The 17,483-nt window shown below is 35.8% G+C and overlaps 1 protein-coding gene and 1 pseudogene across 2 annotated transcripts in view; both read left to right on the top strand.

The window, feature by feature from the left end:
• LOC309628069 (uncharacterized protein) overlaps window positions 1–17,483 on the top strand; it is a 247,505-nt gene that overhangs the window by 5,933 nt on the left and 224,089 nt on the right. The gene's annotated exons all lie outside the window — the stretch shown is intronic.
• Window positions 1,215–15,737, top strand: LOC309627703 (ferritin light chain pseudogene; annotated as a pseudogene). The gene is made up of 2 exons: window positions 1,215–1,274; window positions 9,494–15,737. The product of its transcript is annotated as a ferritin light chain pseudogene (transcript).

Below are 17,483 nucleotides of genomic sequence, written 5' to 3'. Positions count from 1 at the left end.
CTCAATTCTCTCATCTGTAAAATGGGCATCATGATTCTGCCAACCTAGTACAGTGTTATTTTGCTTCATTTTTTATAAGGATTAACTGATGGACTGCAAATAAATGACTTAGTCACAGTGCGTTCAGTCTACCATTCAATAATGGTTTATCTGATATTACCATGTTCAAGACATTGCATAGAGTAAAGGTTTAATAAATGGCAGTTATTTTTATTATTATTACTAATGAATATATCATGTTTTGACATATACCAGGAACTATGCTAGGAATGAAAAGGAACCAAAAATGAGCAGAACAGTATCTCTAACTCTCCTTCAAAAGCAGTAGCCATGTTGATACACACACACACACACACACACACACACACAAATACACACAAATATCCCTTCTCTAATCATGAACGATATAAGGCAGGAAGAGGTTGAAAATATGCCCAAGTTTCTACAGCAAATAGCAACGGTTTTGCTAAAAGCCAGCTCAGTGCCATTTCTTTTGGACTTAAGCAAATAAAATGCTCCAAAATATTACAACAAAAAATGTGAACAATTCGAAATAAAATTTCCCAAATGGCTTTTCAAAACCCACACCAGCATTAGGGCTGTGTGAGAGAAATAACCATAGAGGAAAATGTCAATCTAAAAAATGACATGTCTTCTGCAGTCTGATAAACTGTTCATATTACAAACCTAAACTATCCCCAGTGGATTTGTGAGTCATTAAAAATAATAAAATCAATACCTGACCAGTTACCAGATCTGCTCCACAGTCATGTTTGATTCTGCAACCAGACATTTGCCCATAGAAGGAACAGCCCTGTTCTTCATAGTAGAAGAAAAGAAACTGTCAAACCTTATCACTTATGTTCCTTTACTATAATCTGTATCCCTGCAAGTTGTGAAATCACTTTGTATATATTTTGAAGTCATACCCTCATTCCTGTTATCTGCTCCCTGCCCACCTCCACAAAGTTATCATTGTCAGAAAAATATTTCATCTCAATTTCACTTTCATAAAATGGGCATGGTGAGTCACTAATTCAATACATCTACAATATATCCACAGAAGAAAATTTAATCTGTAGAGTTCAGCCAAATCCTTTAGGATAGAAACTTGCCAAAAAGCTGTGGAATTGTTTCTGAGCCAACAACAGACAGCACATAGTTCAACACTGTCAGATGGGGTACATGGTGATTTTTGTTTGCAGATGTAGGGAATGAGGAGAGATGTCATCACATTTCAGCAGAAGAAGAGCAGACAGAAGTGTAGGAGAAAGGTAGAAGGGACTGATAATAACAATATACAACAATAATATTGACAGCTATCATTTATTGCATGCTTATTCATACAGCTGAGAAGACTGTGTCTTCCCCTTTGCCACACAGCAAATAGGTGGTGGAGTTTCGATTCAAACCTAACTCCAAAGCCCAGATTCTTAACCATTGTGCTGTAAATCTCGTGAAGCTAAATTTTCTCCTGAAATCGAAATTTGTCTTCTTTTTCTACCCAGCTTGGGCATTCAGTAGCCTAGGGCTGCCCAGGAGTGTACACAGCTACAGATGGGGGTGGAGTGGCAGCAGAGATAGTCTGAGGCAGTAGATCTGTAGCAGAGATCTGCTGCACAGAACCCACTCCTTCTACACAGACCATGGCTTTGGGGAAACCCATATCCTAAACAATGTGGGTTTAGCTTAAAGTCCCATCAGATAACCAAACATATCCCCAATAGAGGAAGTAAAGTTCAGTTGAATAGGAACTTGCTCCAAATACATTTTGCTTATTCTCTCTCTAATAGCCTCAGTCTTTAGAATGACTTTGCCAGGTATCTGAAATCGACTACATTTCTTATATCGACTACCATTACTTTCTTTAAGTCACAATCCCTATGTTTACCAGCCTTTGTGTTATTTCTTTCCTTTTCTTTTCTTTCTTTTTTTTTTTCTGCAACTCAGACAACTTTCTAGGTCACCTGTTCCTTGGAAATAACTCTAAAGAAATTGTAAAGCTAATTGAACTTCAGCACCTTCTGCCTCAAGAGTGTACTGCTAAAAAAAAAAAAGTAAATTTTGACTCCAGACAACTCTAATTCAAATCACCTTTCACTCAGCTGGAAGGAAACTAGAGCATAATGTGTAAACTACATATATTTTTTATTTCATTTATTTTAAAAATGTTTTCTTCTAACTAAAAAAAATAGTTACCTATGTATTAGCATTAAATAGAATTTATTTTGCCTGCGTTTAAAAGTTCCTTCAGGGAGGCTGTAAAGATATGTGTCTCTTTTGTCCTAAACAATTCAGTGAAGTTTGAAGCTGACAGAATTTGGATTGGTTGGGAACATCCATGACCCTCCTTCCTCAGCCAAAGAGAAAAAAAGGCATCTCTGAAAAGAACGATGTTGTGGTCACTGTGCCCTAGGGATGCAGAAACATCACTGAAATGTAGGTGCATGGCTCATAGGGTCTTCTTTTTTGTCCAAAATTTTCAAAATTAAAACTTTTCCAAAGATTGAAGTTAACCCAACCAATAAAGAAGATATACATCCTCACTAATAACACTACTAATATGAAAGAAATCTGTAAATAGAGACCCATTCTCAGCAGTATTCTCCTTCAAAAATAGGCAAATTCATCTGGCCTTTAGTGGATATGCCTAAATTCTGGAGAATCAGTAATTCAAAGCCATCGGAAGTTTAACTCTAATTTAAACCAACATCTGCCCAATAGAATGTGCTGCTGACTTTCTCAGCTTTCAAAATAATCTCACGAATGCAACAGCCAATATTTTTGAAAATGAATACACAGAACCTTTCCTTCTAAGTTCCTGCTTTCTAACCCATTGGTCCGGTCTAGATTAACCTTTTTTATGCAGAAAAGTGATCAAGAGAAAGTTGAGCTGGAGACAAGCCTGCACACCCCATGAGGTCAAGTCTAGTGATGTGGGACTGTGTGTATAGTCAAAGGGAAAGTTTTCTTTTTTGCAATACAAAAAGTGTGAAAGCTTAGAGAAAAACACACAATAGCTGTATCTATACTTCGGCGAGAATTCTTGGTTGGAAACTGAGAATGCTTGATGTGGAGAGAAATTTTAAGATGTTTGCTAAATATTTAGAATGTATTATAACTACCCAAACCCCACTCCATCTCAGCTTTGGTTTTCTTGAGACACCAAATAGAGATTTAAATGTCTGTTAATAATATTTTTCTGTTAAACTGCTATTTTGATGAATGACACATCTTGCAATATGAACCCCCATTATATTTAGGTTGCAGTGGTAACTTTTAAGGCAATGGTTTCCAACAGTCCCTTCGGCTCCTTCTTCCCCTCTAAAAACACAAAACAATTAGTAACAAGCTCTACCTTTAAATAGAGAATTTACATATGATTACTTCTTTTCTTTTTACATTCAAAGCTTTAATGATTTATTATATAAAGACCTACTGGGAATTGATAGAAAAACTACTGAGTTTTAATAGGTAAATAGAAAAAAATAAGCATTTCATAAAAGAGGAACATTATAAACAAATACGAAAAATAATTTTTAATATTGAATTTTTAAAATATTTTTTACAGGATATAAGATTGACATACATTGTGTATGTGTGTGTGTATATATATATACACATATATATATGCTTCAGAGAGTTATGCTTGTTTTGATGTTCGGCTTCTCAGCATCAGTGGTCCCTTTCCTTTCCACTTTCTCCTCTTGGTTGGACACTAGAGGCTCCTTCCACCAGACCCTCCCCTCTCTGCTCCCCTGTGCCAGGAAGTAAGCACTTGACCCAAGCTGTGATTTTGACTCTTGACTGTAATGACAGAAGGACAGAAGAAATTGCTGCTGTTTATTCAGTAACAATGACTACTGAGTATTTCATGCTTTTAAACCCTGCAGCTGCCAGTCTATCTTCAGCCTCACTTAGAACCCTCTCCCCATATATATCTAACAAATTCTCTTTTCAGTTAAACTAGCCAGAATCTGTTTTTACTGCCTGAATGCAAATTACCATAACTACACCTATATGTTTGAGTTGCATTTTAAAACTCACTTTTCTTCTGAGTCATCTGATTCATTGTGCAAACAGCTTTGACACTGCAATGTCATGAACCGTTGTTCACATATATGTTGTTATAGCAAACAGCTAATTAAGATACAGTAGTCATAATAGAGTCATTCTGAAAATGAATAAATACAGTTGGTCGGTGTGTTGGCAACTTCCTCACTGACAGCCTATTCCAGAGTCATAAATTTTGTTTGCTTCATTGAGAACTTTGCCAGGATAGAATCCCTAAAAGATCGAGTGGGCGAAGAGCTACTTAGGTGTGCATTCAAGGACATGACCCTAATCTTCTATCTTTTTGCCAAGCAAAGCCTAGTCCACAGACCAGCATCATCACCTTGGCACTTGCTAGAAATGCATACCCTCAGGTCCTACTCTTGAACTGCTGACACAGAATCTGCATTTAAAACCATTCCACAGGACATTTGTTTTCACATTAAAGTTTAAACAATTCTATCCTACCTTACACTTTGCATTTATCACTTTATAATTTACTATTTTAGTCTCCACTCTAGCTATAATAACAGACTGCCTCTATATAGGTGCTTTTCAAAGCACTTTAATATCAATTTTATGATTTCATTTTCATAATCTTGGAAGGCACGGGCAGATAATATTGCTTACCATTCTAGAAAGGCAAGAACTGAAGCCTAGAGAAGCTGACTGATAAGGTCACCACGTAGAGTGGTACAGTCAGGATTAGCACACAGGAGTCTTCAATTAAAGAATCAGTGTTGGCTCTGGAGTGATTACCCTGTTCATTAGTCTTCTAAGAAGGAATTATTTCAGCAGTATCTCCTTTAAAAGGTTTGTTCAGCCTCTGCTTACACCCACCAAGGGGTCAGGATCTTATTACTTCAAAAATCAGCTGTTTAACTTGTGGACTGTTTTAACTTTATAAAATGCTCTGATTTGAAATATGCTTCTCATATCTTTGAGTCTAGAAAAAAAGAGAACATTTTAATCTTTTCCCCTTCAAATATTAGAAAAGAAATCTTTCTTTAAGTCTTTTCTTGTCCTGGGTAAATTATTTCAACTATTCCCCAATGACGTATTATCTAATCCCTCATCTTGATCATCTCTATTAAGAACACTCAAGGTATGCGGGGTTCTTATTAAAAAAAGGGAAAATAATCTAATAAGGTCTGACCAGCGTAATGTACAGTACGATAATTACTTCCAGTAATCCAGACATTCTCTATTATTAAGGCTGCCTAAGGTTCATTCACCCTTGGCAATATTCATATAATATTCTTGTCTTATACTGAGATTGTATCTTCATGTTCATATAAACTTTTCTCTTGTCAGGTTTCCCCCATCCTATCTGAATTAGTATTTTTTATTGTTATTCTTGGTGGTGGTTTAATTTTTGTTCCTGATACAGAGCATTAATTCTTGTTCAGTGATGTCTTATTTGTTGTAGATCATCATTCCAGACTCAGAAGGCCATTTGAAATCTTGGTTTTACTGTGAAGGTTGGATTATGGGGGCAGATTCTTCCACTCTGAGACAATCAGAGCCAGTCCTTTCCTTGACTCAGCCTCACAGACAAACAGTCCAGGCCCAGATAAATCTCTACAAGTCTGTATAAGATGGGCCATCATCATCCCACTATAACCTATAGCTCTACTAAGAACTGTTGAGGTTTTGAGAGGCCAATTAATCACCCTCCTCTTTGAATTCTAAATCATTTGAGTAATAGATATCAGATTCAGAAAAGCATCAAAATGCAAGCTTTATTGCTCACAAGAAATTGGTGACTGTAACGTAAAGCAGAGGCCAATATTAACTTTTGATGTCCATGCCCCTCTCTCCTTCATAGGAAGCTGACCTGTGCTAACACATGGGGGGCTAGAGTAGAGAGAAGAACACATTCAGCCTATAGACAGGTAGCTTGGAAACAGAACCAATGAGAGGCAAGAAGGGGCAGTTAGATTAAACAGAGCCCCTTTCCCTAATCTCAGTCATCAGATCAATCACTCCACCTCCAGTGGGGAGAACCACTAAGGAGGGGAGGTCCAGGAATGTTCTCTCAATATGTTCTCTGCTGGGGTGGGAAATGGAAGTCGCACTCCTCCCAAAATGGAAGGAACAAAATAATGTGTCCCCACTAACAAGAAGCCCTGGAGCAGGGTGTTGATCCTGCCAAGCAGGCTGTTTGCTGTCTCTTGCATGAGATTTGTTCATTTCTCCCACTAATCCTTTGCAAATACCACTGCTTGATTAGAATCCTTCCCCCTTCTCCACTAAAACAAATCTCCCTTTGGTGCTGTTTACTTACTGGGACTGCATTATTTGAGTCATTGAATGTTGAAACACCTAAAGATCAAATTTGTTTCAAAGGCAGACACATCAGATTTAAATAGCTGCTGCCCATGAGATGGAATAAGGCTCTTAGGTATCCAGTGATCAAGGTCTTTTCATGCGAATGAAATGCAGATTTAAAGGCCCTGTGACTCCCTATTCAGTCTCCCTGGAAGAAATTAACACTCCACCAAAACATCAGTGCAAGTATTAACCAATGTATATACTTAGGGAAAAAAATGTAGGTAGGGATATGTTACTTGAAAATTTTCAGGAATAAAATTCTAGGTGGATGTGTGTTATTGTTATGTGTGTGTTATTGTTATGACTAAACTAAACTTTTAAAAAGGATAGGCTTAAAGCAACTTAACTCCTAGTTTTTGTTTTACTTATAATACTTCCCAAAATTGAAAATACAATTTTAGAAGAGGGGTCAGCAAATATTTTTTGTAAAAGGCTTGATAGTGACTATTTAGGCTTTGAGGTTCATTTAGCCCCTGTTGGGACTGCTCAACTCTGCTTTGCTGTTGGAATGTGAAAACAGCCACGGACAATGCACTTTTGAGATTGTATGCTCCTTAAATGACCATCTTCATAAGCTTTTTTCCAGATTGATTTACCAAACTCTGCCTCTTAAATGTGTTTGAATATTTCTACTAAAGATCTTTTCACCTTCTGGAGGTTTTACATCATTTATGCTTAGCAAAAATTATTTTTTTCAAAAGGCAGAACTTTTTTCTTTTCCCCTAGATTATTAATAAGGTTTAATTATTTTGGACATATGAAACATAATTATATTTACAAACCAAGTTTCTGCTCAGTCCACAGCTGAGTCTGACAGCCTGCACATTTAAACAATAAAGGGAGCATTAGGTGTTTGATAAAGGATTTATTAGATGAAAATTCTTTGGGTAAGTTAGTTCCTAAGGAAGAACCTGGAATTGTGACGCTGTATGCCAAGTAAGAGAACCCTGTAGCTTCTACTCTAGACACTTGTGAAGTATCTACTTTATATGCTTAGTTTTTATTTTGAGGTGCCTCTTCATTTATAGATAATAAATGAAACATGTGGGAAGAAAGTTAATAATATATTCATCATTATTAATATGTAAATAATATCAATACATTTATAATTATATTAATGTTTAATACCGTAATACTATATAATACTGTATTATTATTTTCTATTAAATTATATTCGATAATATCAAAATTATCATTTTAATAATGTAATAATTATGAATATATTAATGAATTATTATTCAAAGACAGGCCTTAGGTCATGTGCACACTCTCTTGGACACATAATATCAATTTAGATCTAATTCTTAGAAATAAACTTTTGTTGGAAGATAGAAATCCTAATTTGTATCTGAAGGTAAATGAAAACTATTATTTTAGCTATGGACATTTTCTCGCCACAATCCAATTTTAAATACTGATTTTTTTTTCCTTTTCTCGGTTTTTTTCCCCAAAGAAACATGTACGGAGGAAAGAAACAGTAATGTAGAGTAAGACTAGATTCATCTTTCCATTTCCTTCCAGAGGTTTTATCAAACCGCCCATTAATTGGTGCCCTCTATTGCTTTCAAACAACTATTAATCGTTACTATATTAAGAAACTTATCAGGGTGGTTAAGAATGATTTCCTCTGCAGTTAATGACAACGGCAGGCTACATTAGGTCGGCCAAACATGTTAGCTTTGCAGAAACACGCTGCTCACTGGGATACTGAATCTCGTTCACTGTGGGAGAGTGAAAAATGAGAAAGATGCTGAGCCCAAGCAAGCTCTTTGTGGAAAGCGGGACACACAGGAGCTCCAAGCGTGTATGCAGAGAGGTGGTTGTCTTGGTGGCCAGGGGTTTGAAGGACTTCCAAGTGAAGGCTTAAAAGGGTTTCTCAGATTGTAGCCCACATGCAATGTACATCAGAATCACTAAGATTAAGTACTTAAAATGCAGATTCCTGATTCCCACTTCAGAACAACTTAATGAAAATCTCTGGAATTGCAGCCCAGGAATCTGCCCTTGTTGGTAATCATCTCTAGATGAATTTTTTGCATATGAAGGTTTGAAAAGCACTGAATCAGTGGTTCATGCTGCAGAATGTTCTACTTTTCATACTCCACTAGAGATTTCAAATAATGACCCACTGGGTCTTAGGAAGGTCTTGTGCTTATTTGAAAGGAGGATTCTCCAAGCCTATTTGCACAAAAGTAGGAATTCTTAATTATATTGGAGTCATTGACCTTGGCAGATCAAGAATCCCCTGAATTATACATAAAGTATGGTGTGTTTCTGTATTTTTCTGGGGTGAAGATGTTTATCCTTTATCAGATTTTCAAATAGCTCCCTAACTCCCTCCCAAATTTCTGGATCACTGGACTAAAGGGATCAAATGCAACAGATTTATTCTATTGGAGACTTCATTTACCATGGTCAGGACAGCAGGTCATTTGCTTGATGACAAGAAGAATTAGTCCTTAAACTGTTTTGCAGCTTTTTTATCATAAGTTTTTCATTTCATAAATTATCACCTGTTTCTGAAGTAAAATACCACACACATTCATCATCAACCTAATATCAGAAGTCTGGATCTGAATGTTCCATCAGCTGAATGCAAAATTCATGTCAAGGATGGGAAATAGCTAAACTTCTGACCACAAATGCACCCTCTATTTCCTATTATCTATCACAGATTTTGCTTGCATAAAAAGGAAGAGGTTTTTGTGACTGAGATCACCTGTAATTTTTACCCTGGCACTATCTCACTGGGAATATTATAAGTCTCCATTGTTGTGTGGTAGTCTTTGCACAAAGAAGTTATAACAAGAGAAGAAATGAAGCTAAGTGAAAGTAAATAAGGATAGAACCTACAAATATTTATAACACTGTGAATCTGGGTTAGTGATAAAAAGCTTTATTTATGTCTGGTTAATAATATTGTGTCAAGAAAGACAGCCTCTTAGACAAAGAAGAAGAGTTCTTTATAATGTGAATTTTACAAAAAGCAAAATCTTTAGTTAATATATATAAGCTGAAAGCAAATAACTATTGCAAAACAATATTCTCTAACTAGAGTCAGAACTTAAATTTTGACCTATATCAATAGTACAAATAATAAATCTAGATAGGAAAGAAGTGCTCAATTCTCTTTGAATACAAGGAGACAAAGAATTTGACTCAAGAAAACTGCCTCAGCAATGTACTCAGTGGTCTCGTGGATCTCTCTTGCTTCAACAGTGTGTGGACAGAACAGACACAGGGACGCCCCTTACTCCAGCCTCCAACCACCCTCCAACCTTTTTTCCAGTCACAACCTTCAGAATCAGCCACTCAGCTATCCTCAGTCACCTGGACCAGCCAACACCATTTTTTGAGCTTAACTTCTTATTACCAATCAACCATAAGCTCCCAGATTCGTCAGAATTACTCCACCAAAGTGGAGGCCGCCATCAACCTCCTGGTCAACGTGCATCTTTGGGCCTCCTACACCTACCTCTCTCTAGGCTTCTGTTTCAACCTCAACATTGTGGCTCTGGAGGGCATAGGCCACCTTTTCCGAGAATTGGCCCAGGAGAGGTACGAGGGCACCGAGCATCTCTTGAAAATGCAAAACCAGTGCAGCGGCCGTGCCCTCTTCCAGGACGTGCAGAAGCCATCTCAAGATGATGGGGTAAAACCCAGAACACTATGGAAGCCACCATTCTCATGGAGAAGAACTTGAACCAGGCCCTTTTGGATCTGCATGCCCTGGGTCCTACCCTCTCAGACCCCCGCCTCTGTGACTTCCTGAAGAGCCACTTCCTAGATGAGGAGGTGAAACTCATCAAGAAGATGGGTGACCAGCTGACCCACCTCTGCAGGCTGGCTGGTCCCCAGGCTGGGCTGGGCGAGTATCTCTTTGAAAGGCTCACCATCAAACATGAGTAGGTGCCTCCAGAGCCCAGCGGCCTTTGAGGAGCCCTCTGGTGACAGGGCTTCTGCCTGAAGCCCCTGTCTGCAGCCACTAGGCAGTTTTTTAAACACCCTGGAGCCCTCTCCCAAGCCTTGGACCAAATGGAAATAATAAAGCTTTTTGCAACAAAAAAAGAAAAAAAAAAAAAAAGAAAACTGCCTCACAACAAAATCCTGGGCCCATGGACACTGCAGAAATGCCTAAACTCTAATGTTAGTTTTCCACCTGTTTGCCACCTTCTAGTTTGTATTCCTACTTGCTAGGAACACCTGTGACATATAGAGATCACACAATATATACTGCTTCAATAGGTACATGAATAAAAGATAATCACTAAAGAAAGTCGAGATTCTCATTATATTAGGGTAAATATATGAACTATATGAAAAAAATCTCAATGGCCTAAGACAGTACACTTTATTCCTCGCTCCTAGAAAGCTCAGTGCATAACAATGGCAAGTCCTGTTCCATGCAGCAATTCAGAGACCAATATAAATTCTGGACTCTTCTTTCCTGGGAGTCCACATCTAGCCAGAAGGAGGAAGAGAGAGAATGGCAAAAAACATGAGAGGCTTGAATGGGCCACTCCTGGACATGGCATACATCACTTTCACCTACATTTCATCAGTTAGATATCCATCACATGACCCCACTTAACTACAAAGGAGGCTGGGAAGAGTGGGTAGGCTGTGTACTCGGGGAGGAGGTGGGGAAGCAGGGGGAATGATGGGGTTCAATTAACAATTAGCTTGTCTCTTCTACACCAGAATTAGGGAAAGCCCTTTCCTAACCTACGTAAGTCATACCTACCAACTTAGAGCCAACTCTGAGTTTACTTACCTACATTATGATCTGTGCAATGGGGTTTTTTTTTTCACTAGCTATTATCCTAAGTAGTAAGATCAACCTAGTTGTAATGTTGAGTAAGTGAGATGCTTACTAGTCTAACAGTACAAGAGGGACTCTTCTAAGATTTAATTGTTACAACTTACTGAATGTCTCTTGGCGTTTTTAACCACTTAACCAGCAAGCTGTTTATTATTGAATCGTTCTTTAGTATAATTGCCGTTATAGTTCTGAAGTTTCTTCCTAAAGAGTCCTAGGTTTTCTAATGTAAGCTATCCTAACTCTCCTCTCCTTCCCATAAGCATTAATCAAGCAATGGATCCTTTTATTCACACTGTTTTGACATGCACGATGTGTGAAAAGCATAGTGAACTAATGGAGTTATCTGTTTCAATCTCACATATTCACCTCTTTGACCCTGTGGGACCATTTCTTAATGAGGCTATCAGCTGTACATACCAATAAGATTGGGATTTATGCAATTACCTCTCAAATCTCAGCTACTCATTAGCAAACTACCTCTTCAGCAGTTAAATTAATTAACCATTTAGCTAAGAGAGGCTTCATTACTTTATCCATTTTTACCTCTTACTTTAATATATCATAATAATATGCCTCTTGTGCACTATTCTGCTGATTTATGAGCAAGGTTTTCCAAGTTTAAAAAGAGATGCTAAAATTTATTTTTTTATTAATTGTAAAGTCTTTCCCACCTGCCTCTCACCCCCTTCCTCCATTCCATTTTTCTACATTTCTCCAGTATATGTTCATTTTCACAGTCAAAAAAGCAGTTAACCCCAAGGCTTGTTAACAAACCTAAAGGTGCATTTCATCCTTCTTACACTCATGTATTTGATAGTATATATATCAATATTACTCTGAAAAAAATGGGAGGGGAAGGGCTAGCATATTCTATCATAGAAAAGTGCTGTGCATAGAGAGTGTTTAGTAACTAAAACATCAAAAAAAAATCTTGCTATTGTAAGGTTTATCTATAGGAATTACCATTACAAGGTATTTTACTTCTAAAATATGCTATTCATGTAACACAGTTTTAAAAATGCTTGGTCTCTTCCACTCCCACTTGCTTTAGTCATTCTCTTTTTTTACTCCTACATGATATCTAGTTCCTAGGAACATTTTTTTTTTTATATCTTTGTTGGAGTATAATTGCTTTACAATGTTGTGTTAGCTTCTGTTGTACAACAAAGTGAATCAGCTATAAGTATACATATATCCCCATAACCCCTCCCTTTTGAGCCCCCCTCTCATCCTCCCTATCCCACCCCTCTAGGTCATCACAAAACATCGAGCTGATCTCCCTGTGCTATGCAGCAGCTTCCCACTAGCCATCCATTTCACATTTGGTAGTGTATATATATATCAATGCTACTCTCATACATTGTTGGGTCAGAAAAGGATTATAGGATGTTTCCATTGTTCCACAAAACCCATACCTTGACAAATGCCGTATATACAAATATAAAAAAATTGCTACAGATTACAATGACAACCTTCTTTCTAAGGGCTTTTTTAAAAATTGCAACAGAAGAGAGATTTTTGTCTCTCACCTCTTTTATTTTTTCTCTCCTTGCCCCTGATGAAAGTGGAGTCTTTTAGTACAAAATTGTATTGATGGTATCCTATGAAAGGCATTAAACACTTTCAAATACAAGCTTATCTTGTAGATGCTCCATTCTACAGAATCTACTATTATAGAAGATTGTGGTGATTATTGTCCAAAGAGATCCACTATTGCCATCCTAAGACAAATCCAGCAGGGAGGACAATCTTCCAGATGGCTCCAAGACTCCAGGGATCAGGGAAATTTAGAAAGGGTACTAGAAAAGAGAGATTGTGGGAGGCCAGGTAATAAAGAAACTCCAGAGAACCAAGCATCCATCCAAGGTGACTCTGCATTGACTGTAATAGTACTACCAAAAGAGCAAAACTTTATTTTGCATCAACTACTGAAAATTCTTATGTGTTTATAATTAATTTCTAACACAGTTTTATTTTTATTTTTGACAATTGACTACCTACCCACCCTTCCAGACACTGTGCACTAGTTAAATAATGTTATTTACAATGACCAGTGACAAAATCTGTCGGTGGTAAATGTAAATTGAACAGAATGTAGTCATGTATTTGACAAAATCAGTTAGTCAGGAAAGTGTTAGGCATTTCCTGGATGAGCTTAGACTTCCTAATGGGATAATCAGTTTTGATCTTCTAGTGACCCTGTGAGCAAACGGATTTAACATGCTTTTTATACATCTACTACCTTGCCTCTTATTAGAAGCAGTTTCCCCAAAGAAGGGTACTTTGGTCATATATGCTCATAAAATCTTCCAGAAAACAACAATGTGAATTCAAGAGAGCAGCTACCGCTTATTCTCAGGGACAACATTAATACTCCCCTTAAACCTTCTCAAGATGATGCTCTTATGATTCAGAGGATGACTTCTGTGGCTTCTTGCATCAGCCTCTTCATTATGTCCTAGTTTCCAGCTTACCCTTATCATGCTAACTTCATAATCAACAGACTGGGCACACACACAAAAAAAGGAAAAAAACAGGTGAGATTTTGACTCATTCTGTTCTTTTAACTTGCCCATTAGATCAATACTGGTAAAGTGATCAACTGAATCTGATCTTAGAACAGAATTACAAGGAAATTATAACATAAGAGTCTTTCCTTAAGTAAATATATCTCTCACTGCTCAAATAGAATGAATAATTAATTCCTAAAAAGTTTTGCCTAAGGGGAAAAATATGTCACTAATAAATTTTCATTAACTTTTTTAATTAGCACATTTCTATTAATTGTTAAATCATCATCTAGAAAAAATCTTAGTCAAAAGATGCATATCACTGACAACAAATGGAAAAAATGTTTGTGTTAAATGGTTTACCTACATTTATGTTATGTACTAAGTTAAAAGTTATGCACACACATGCACATGCCACTAGTTGAAAATAATTTATATTACTTTGAAATATATAATTGTAATTATAGTATTTGATAAACTATTAGGTTACTTAGCTTCATATACTAACCTGTAGATTAGCAATCTTAATTTCAATCTCAAATGACTTCCACATTTACTTCAATTGTATAAAGGTAAGAATATTCAGTGACTATGAACCAAACAGTTGTTATAGGATTCTACTATGCTGGTGGACTATAGGTCATGAAGCAAAAATAGAAAAATTAAAAAAAAAGAAGAAGAAGAAAAGAAAGACAGTAAGTTCCACATCGTATACAACATCACAAAAGTACCACTAACACATTTAAACTAAAGCAATAGAGAAATTCAGATTTCAGAATATGGTAGAAATATGACTCAAACCATTTGAAATCTCAGGGTCATCCGTGTAGTAGGTGGACTATCTTAAGGTAAAAATAGATGTCTGAAATTAATTTTAGAATCAGATGCTGTATAATCTTATAGAAAACAATTATTCTACTGAGTTCATCCAAATTAGTCAAATGATATAAATGTGCCATTCTTTGGCTGATTGTGCATTCAATACACATATTTCTAAAGAGTGATCTAACATCGATAATCTAAGCTTTCTTGTTAGCAAACTAGTGAAAAAAGAGTGATATAAGCTTAAAGCAAAGCAAAGAAAATAAATAATATAAATTATAGCAGAAATCAATGAAATTGAAAACAGGAAAATTTTTTAAATTAATGAAGACAAAACCTTCTTCTTTGGAAAAAAAATGGTAAAATTGACAAACTTCTAGAAAAGCTAACTGAGAAAAAAGAGAAAAGACACAATTTATTAATACCAGAAATGGAACAGGGATCATCACTATTGATCCCATGGACATTAAAAGGATAAATAAAGGAATATTATGACTAACTCTTTACCACAAATTTGATAACTTGGATTAAATGGACCAGTTCCTTGAAAGACAAATTAACAATACTCATATAAGAGAAAAATATAATCTGAATAGCTCTATATCTTTTAAAGAAGTTAAATCAATAATTAATAAACTTCCAATTAATAAACTTCCAATTAATAAACTTCCAATCAATAATTAATAAACACCATGACCCATTGGTTTTTTTATTGAATTCTACCAAACATTTAAGGAGGAAATGATACAAATTCCTTACAGTCTCTTCCAGAAAATGGAAGCAGAGGGAGAACTTACTAACTCATTCAATGAGACCAGTATTACTGTAATACCAGATAGAGACACTAAAGAAAGGAAAACTCAAGACCGAAATCTCTCATGGACATAGATGCAAAAATTCAGAATGAAATATTGGCAAATCTAATCCAACGCTATATAAAAAGAATTATACACCGTGATCACGTGGGATTTATTCCAGGTATGCAAGGCTGGTTAAACATTTGAAAATTATTGTAATCTATCACATCAACAGGTTAAAGAAGAAAAACCACATGATTATATCATTGATGCAGAAAAAAGAATTGACAAAATCCAATATCTATTCATGATTAAAAAAAAAAAAAAACTCTTAGCAAACCAGGAATACAGGGGAACTTTGTGAACGTGATAAGAAACATCTACCAAAAAAAAAAGAAACACCTACCAAAAACCTACAACTAATATCTCATTTCATATTGAAAAGCTAGATGCTTTCTCCCTATGATCAGGAACAAAGCCCCCTCTCTACTCTTATTCAACATGGTACTGGAAGTCCTATCTAATGCAAAGAGACAAGAAAAGTAACTAAAATATATACAAAGTTGAAAGGAGTAAATAAAACTGTCTTTGTTCACGGTTAATATGATTGTCTACATAGAAAAACCCAAAGAATCAACAATAACAACAACAATAACAAAAAAAAAACCCTACTGGAACTAATAAGCAATTATAGCAAGGTTGCAGAATACAAGGCAATTTCCTACATATCATCAGTGAACAATTGAAATTTGATATTAAATACACAACACCATTTACATTAAGACAGTGAAATAGATATAAATCTTAGGCATAAATATAAGTAAATATGTACAGAATACATGAAGAAAATGACAAAACTCTGATGAAAGAAATTTTTTAAAGATCTAAATAATAGATCCATGTTCATGGATAGGAAGACTTGATATTATTAAGATGTCAGTTCTTCCCAATTTGACCTATAGATTTAATGCAGTCCCAATCAAAACACCAGAAAGTTATTTTGTGGATATCAACAAAGTGATTCTAAAGTTTATATGGAAAAGTCAAAGACCAAGAATAGACAACACAATACTGAAGAAGAACAGAGTCAGAGAACTGATGCAAATCAACTTCAAGACTTACTATAAAGTTACCGTAAGTGGTATTGATTAAAAAATAGACACATCAGTCAGTGGAACAGAATATAGAACCCAGAAATAGACCCACACAAACATACATAAATGATCCTTGACGAAGGAGCTCAAGCATTTCAATGAAGACAGAATCATCGTTACAACAAATGGTGCTGGAACAATTACATATCCATATACAAAGAAGTTACACAGAGATTTTACATGTTTCACAAAAATTAATTCCAATGGATCATAGACTTAAATGTAAAATGCAAAACTATAAACTTTCTAGAAGATAACACAGGAGAAAATCTAGATGACCTTGGTTTTGGTGATGACTTTTAGAACATCAAAAGTATAATTCATGAAAGAAAATAAGTAAGTTGGACTTTATAAAATTAAAAATATCTGCTCAGAGAAAGATGCTCTTAAGTGAATGAAAAGACAAGACACAGGTTTGAAAAAATTTTTGCAAAACATATCTTATAAAGGACTTATATTCGAAATATACAAAGAACACTTATAACCCAACAATAAGAAAACAAACACCCCAAAAAGAAAATGGTCAAAATTCTGAACAGATACCTCACCAAAGAAGATATATAGATGCCAAATAAGCATATGAAAAGATAATCAACATTATATGTCATTAGGGAATTGCAAATTAAAACAACAAGATAACATTACCAACCTATTAGAATGGTTACAACCTAAAAAATTGACAATACCAAAAGCTGATGAAGATGTAGAGCAACAGGAAAGCTCATTCGTTGCTGACACAAATGCAAAATTGTACAGCCAGTTTGAAAGATGGTTGGGAATGTCTTAGAAAGTTAACCATAATCTTACCATTTGATCCAGCAGTCACACTCATAGGTGTTTTCACAATTGAGTTAAAAACTTATATACACACAAACACTTGCATACAAATGTTTATGGCAGCTTTATTCATAACCTCCAAGAACCAGAAACAACTAAGATGTCCTTCAATAGTAAATGGATAAGCACACTGTTTATTCATACAATGGACTAT

This window comes from Balaenoptera borealis, assembly GCF_965194805.1.
Source record: "Balaenoptera borealis genome assembly, chromosome: 4".
In the NCBI taxonomy this organism is placed as follows: domain Eukaryota; kingdom Metazoa; phylum Chordata; class Mammalia; order Artiodactyla; family Balaenopteridae; genus Balaenoptera; species Balaenoptera borealis.
The sequence above is the reverse complement of the archived record's forward strand: the minus strand, read 5'-3'. Positions and strand labels throughout refer to the sequence as shown.